Here is a 6093-nt window from a genome sequence, read left to right as displayed (position 1 = left end):
CAGAATTAGTAGACGTGGCTTCTTCTTCACCCCTTATCAAATTTTGTGAGAGGATTGTTCAGGAACGGTCGGCCTGATGACCGTTCCTGCCCCAAATCCGATGTTGAGAGCCAAGCGGCGTGCTCCTGCTCCAACTGCATGTCAGGAAGCAGGAAGAAGACGTCGTCATTTAGCTAAAGGAATGTGTGTTTTGTAGAAACGGTGTCGTCCCAGCTTGGCGGAGGTTTATGATATGTATAACCGAATTTTGTTAATAAGATTCTTTCTCTCTCTTCGTTCAATTCTGAATTCTCTGAATCTTCGTTCAAAACTGGTCCATCAAGATCCTGACACTGCAGCTCCAGCACTGTCTGCCCGGCTGTTTCACCACTATAACTCACAAAGTCACAACCGATGCTCATATGAATTTGATCCGCCGATACTCATCCGCTTGTCTCGACCCCTTACCATCAACATTATCATCTGCTTATACGGCATCAATCTTGTCACTTTTAAAACGGTGCAAGACCATCCGAAGCCTGGAACAAGTCCACCCTCACATCATCCACAAGGGCTGCGAACAGGATCCCTTCTTAATTACCCAATTTCTGTCCCTCTGCATCGCTCTCTCTTCTGACCTCTCCTACCCTACCGCTGTCTTCGAACGCGCCATTCAACCCAATATTTATCTCTGGAACACCCTGCTCAAGGGCTACTGTAGACATTCCTCTTTGGTCAATTCATTTTCGCTTTTCAGTCGAATGAAAAAGTCTACGAATGCAAGCCCGGATGAGTATACTTTCCCGCCGTTGATCAACAAGTGTGCTAATGTTTTGGCGTTGAGGGAAGGGTGGGTTCTCCACGAGTCAATAGTAAGGTGTGGTATTGAAACTGATGTGTACGTGGGTTCTAGCTTAGTTGACTTCTATGGCAAGTGCAGGGAGATCGAGTGCTCCCGGAAGATGTTTGATATTATGCCCGTTAGAAACGAAGTCACTTGGACGGCTATGCTTATTGGCTATCTGAATGTCGGAGAGGCATTGGAGGTGAAGAACTTGTTTGATGAATGACTAATAGGAATTTAGCATCCTGGAATGCGATGATTAGTAGCTTTGTTAGATTCGGTGATTTGAGGAGTGCTAGGGAATTATTTAATGAGATGCTCGAGAAGAATGCTATTTCCTATACCACTATAATTAATAGGCATGTCAAGGCCAGTGACATGGTGTCTGCAAGGATGTTATTCGAGCAAACAGATGAAAAAGATATTGTATCCTGGTCTGCCTTGATATCCGGGTATTCCCAGAATGGACAGCCCAGCGAGGCAATACCAATGTTTTATAGGATGCAGTGTAGGAGCGTCAAACCGGATGAGTTCACTATGGTGAGCTTGATGTCTGCTTGTTCCCAATTGGGTTGTTTGGAATTGGCAAAAATAATTGATTCTTATATGCATCAAAGCTCATTTGATCTCAAGCGTGTTCAAGTTGTTGCAGCTCTCATAGATATGAATGCCAAGTGTGGGAACATGGACAGAGCATCAACATTGTTTGAGCAAATGCCTACGCATGATGTGATCTCATACTGCTCAATGATACAGGGCCTATCCATTCATGGGAGTGGTCCACAGGCTGTGGCACTGTTTGAAAGGATACTAAAGGAAGGACTTGTGCTTGATACTACAGCCATTACGGTAATTCTAACAGCTTGCAGTCATGCTGGTCTCATTAAGGAAGGTTGCCATTATTTTGACTCTATAGTTAATGAATTCTCTCTTGAGCCTTCTCCGGATCAGTATGCATGCCTCATTGACCTTCTTGGTCGATCAGGAAAGCTTAAAGATGCTTACGACATTCTTAAGTCAATGCCCGCAAAGCCCCATGCTGGTGCTTGGGGTGCACTTTGTGACGCCCTGAGGCAGAAGGAAAGGGAAAAATTTCTGGTGAATAGTGTTTTGTGGAGAATCCGGCCAGAAGCCGTGCAAATTCCTTATATTTTTCTTAAAAATTCCCTTTTCTTTGACAAATACCACTTTATAATGGCCCTACTACTCAATCACCCCACAATAAATGCCAATGAACCTAGAAAGTAGGGTTTCACGTTTGGTTTCAAGATTGGAGCAAAAATAGGATTTTCGTGATTTTTTCGCCGGATGAATTTTCGGTACGGAGCAAGGATCAAATTTGGAGATTAAAAGTGAATTTTAAGTGAGAAATAATATGTGATTAGAAGCAATGATACAAGGTTAGTAAATAGGAAGTAAAAACCCTAGTACGTGTGTTTTTAAGAAAAACGGCGCGAACCGGCGGGTACCGCGCACTACCGATTGAACGCACCACTTGACCACCATTTTCTTACCATACAAGCTTATTGACTTTTGAGTAAAATATCTTCTTAATTGGCAGCTGCTTTGACCGAAAATTAAGGCTTAAAATAGCAAGGAAAAGAAAGAGAAAAATGAAAGGTGGTGGTGGCGACAAGTGTCGCCACCCTAGAGTTTCTTGACCAAGAGTTGGTCTTTCTATTTATCTCCAAATTTTGCACTTTCCTCTCCATTTCAGCTACTCCTTGGCCGAGAGAAAGAAGGGAAAAACACCAAGAGAAGATTTCTCCATTTCTTCTTGAATCCAACCACAAAGTGAGAAAACAAAGGAAATAAACCGATTAAACTCACCTTTGAGTGTTTAGTTAGTGAAGTGTTGGTGAGATTGTGAAGGGGAAAGCTAAGGCTACACTTGGTGGACACTAATCAAGGTAAAGATGATGAGTTCCCTAATTCTTACTTTCAATCTTGTGTAAATTAGCTTGGTAACTCAAATTTATGGTGAATCATGGATGCTATCATGTTTTGAGGGGTTTTTCCCTTTTGGTTATGTGAACTAGGGTTTGAGGACTTGCTGCCAAACTTGATGTATGATTCATATAGGTTGTATTTAAGGTTATATAAGGGGTTTTGGTAGTGTTGGAAGTAAGAAATCAAGGAAGGTTGCATTGAAAACTGAAAATTCCAGATTTCTGGAAAATTTCCCCTCTTTCTGCCCGGTTTTGTTACTGCATGTTAGAGGCCGAATTGGCCTTAGGGTAAAACATGAAAGTTGTAGAGAATGGTATTTCATAGGTGCCTAAAAAATTTCAGCTCAATCAGAGCAATGTACCTCGTGAAAAGACCAAAATACCCTTACTATTTTAAAGTTTTTCCCAGTAGTCCGTTTGGTCAGTTTATCCAGTTTATCACGTTTATTCACTAGGATCCGTACTGATTTAGCTTTTTTCTAAAACATGAAAGTTTTAGTATTCTGTCTTAGCTTTTAAAAGCCTCCAAGAACACCTTAATCGGACCTTGGTAACCTGAGATATGACCATTCCAGTGCAGTGCGGTTAAATAGCCGACTAGTTGTATTTTGGTTCTGTAAATTGAGGATTTGACTAAGTTGCATCAGAAACTGGACTAAGTGATCTTCATGAACATTGTAGCCCTGTGTCTTAGCTTCAAAACGGCATAAGTTGCGTCTCAATCCGATAAGCGTAGCCTCGGATGTGTTATTTCCGCAACCACACGTCGAATCTGTCTTTTGCTAGATTGTATTTCCGCACTTGTTATCACTTTGATTTTTGTTCTTATGTTGTTATGAGCCTATGGAACGGCTATTTACTTGAATCTATGATATGTATGACTTTGGGATTGGCTGAGAGAAAAATAATGAAGCCTAAATGGCTGGAAAATTAGGTAAACACAAGGGGCATGCTGCCAAATTTTCACGAGAAAGATAAACTAGCCTTTGGAGTTCTAGTTCTATATTTGGAAAATTTGACTTGGATACACTGAAAACTAGGTTGAGGTGTCTTCATGAAAGTTGTAACTCTTTGTCTAAGCTTCGAGACACTACCTAGTACATTTTGATCTGATAACCACAACTCCAGTTATGGGCAAAATCGTGTAACCCGTTTTGTACCATTTTCATTTCCGCGCACGCCCGATGCATTCCTTTACTGTTTTTCCACTTTGATTGTTTTAGTCCTTATTTCCATTTGTGATCTAGGGCTTGGACTTGAGCAAGACAATAATAAATGATGGATGAGGTTCGTGAGTCGTGGTTGGTGAGTGATCCCTCAACTATTTCCAAAGTTACTTTTGAACTAATTCTTGCATTTATTACTCCATTGCATATCATTTGGGTTTGGGTGTGTGCCATGACATAATTTGGCTCCAATGAATTCCTGGAAAGTCTTGTGCTTAGAACCAATGTCTTCATTATTGTTTACATATTCTTTGGAGCACGATGGCTCCTTACTTCTGTTTAACGGTTACCTGATCTAAACGAGCGTTGGATATTTAAGTACAAGAACTTCACTGGCTCACATGAGCAATAAATGAACATTTGATTACTGCATCATGACATCATATCAATGCTTTATTGTGAAATATACTTGGCTGTTGATTTTACTGGTCACTCACTGAGTTTCTAGCTCACCCCCTATTATCTTCTTCTCCCCACAGGGATCGAAGTAAAGGAAGAACTTGTATTTGGATCTCTGTGTGGCTGGATGGCGTACATCTTGTATAGTTTAGATTTGGTTTTGGTTTATGTACTTTTGGGCCTGTATAAATATTTGGAATTGAATCGGATGTATATCTACATTCTACGCTTAGAACTAGTTTCTGCTTCACTTATGATATGTAATTTTTGGAGAATTGGATGTATTATTTGAGTTGTACCTTGTATTTTACTTGAGGAATGTAGTAAGTGAGTGAGTCCCGGCGAGAGCTGGGCAGGTAGTCCGCTAAACCCTTTGGTTCGCCTTAGGGGGAGGTGGGGCCGTCACACACTTCTTGGCGCTTGCAAGCTTCATTGTGACCTTGAATTGGGGGAGGAGGTAGCATGTAGACTAATTGAGCTTAAGCCCTTAAATGTTGGGAATTATGTGTTGTTATCAGATATCTATGCTGCTGCAAATAAGTGGTTGGATGTTTCATTTTTGAGGCTCAAAATTAGGGAGAAAGGACTCAAGAAAATTCCCGGTTGTAGTTGGATATGAAGTAGAAAATCTTGGTTTATTGAAGTTACTTTTTCCACAAAGAAGACTGGGACTAAGGTCTTTAATCATCAGACACCAGCAGGGAAGCTCAATACCGAGGAAGATAGCCAGTTGTAGTTGAGTATGAAGTATAAAATCTTGGTATAAAGACATTAGCTTTTCTAGAAAGAAGCTTGGGACTGAGTTCTTCATTCATTAGATGCCCTCAGAAGCTCAATACTAAATTTAAAATTGCTGGCTGCTAGGATTCAAAATATCAATTTTGAGGACATATGAGGTTTGTTCTGCTGGGAGTTTGGATATTAACACTCTGATCAGGAAGGGACATACAATTTGTGAATATTGAGTAGGTTATGTTTTCTGACATGATTAATCCGAGCAGGCAATCTTGTCAATCTGTGAGGGTTCCTCATTTAGTTTTATGAAGTTTCTGATAATGTCAAATATGCAAAGTAAATGCAGCTGACTACCGTTATGGCTGCCATTGCATTTAGTGACCTGGAGTTAACATTCTTTACTATTGTTTCTTAATCATTTTTGCTTTAATTCATGGTGGGAAGCCTTGATACTCTGATGTTAATATGAAATTATGAGTTGATGGATGTAAACCCAAGAAAGCATGGAATGCATGGCCAACAGGTTTCTGGAAAGTAGACCACTTCCTCAGAAATGCATTCATCAAGGTTTTGATTTTGTTAATCTTGGATTTCTATTTTCAAGAATTGGCTGCATTTCAGAATCAGCTGGAGTTTTACCTCAAGCTGAATCAATCAAAATTCTGTAGACAAGCTTCTGAGATTGCTCAAAATGCATTGACTGAAAACATGAGAGATGTGCTCCATCTGCAGAAACAAGAAATGAGAACTCCAAACTGGTACATCCATCTGTTCTTTTCTTTCACAAAGCATGAAGGACGGATCAATGATAGCAAATAATACTTGTCACCTAAAGAAATTATTACTATCTTCTGCTTGTAGCTAGCTTTGTTGTTTTTGTGGAAAATTTTTTGTTACCTCTTATGGATGAAAACGGCAGGTATTAAGCTTGATAATGGGATGTCTGCCTTTGTTGGTGGTT

The 6093-nt window shown here is 40.2% G+C and overlaps 1 pseudogene; it reads left to right on the top strand.

The window, feature by feature from the left end:
• The first annotated feature begins 325 nt into the window (after positions 1–325).
• Positions 326–5887, top strand: LOC113692981 (putative pentatricopeptide repeat-containing protein At5g37570; annotated as a pseudogene).
• The last annotated feature ends 206 nt before the right edge of the window (positions 5888–6093 follow it).

The sequence above is a fragment of the Coffea arabica genome, chromosome 1e (assembly GCF_036785885.1).
Source record: "Coffea arabica cultivar ET-39 chromosome 1e, Coffea Arabica ET-39 HiFi, whole genome shotgun sequence".
In the NCBI taxonomy this organism is placed as follows: domain Eukaryota; kingdom Viridiplantae; phylum Streptophyta; class Magnoliopsida; order Gentianales; family Rubiaceae; genus Coffea; species Coffea arabica.
This window is presented reverse-complemented; position numbering and strand designations above follow the sequence as displayed.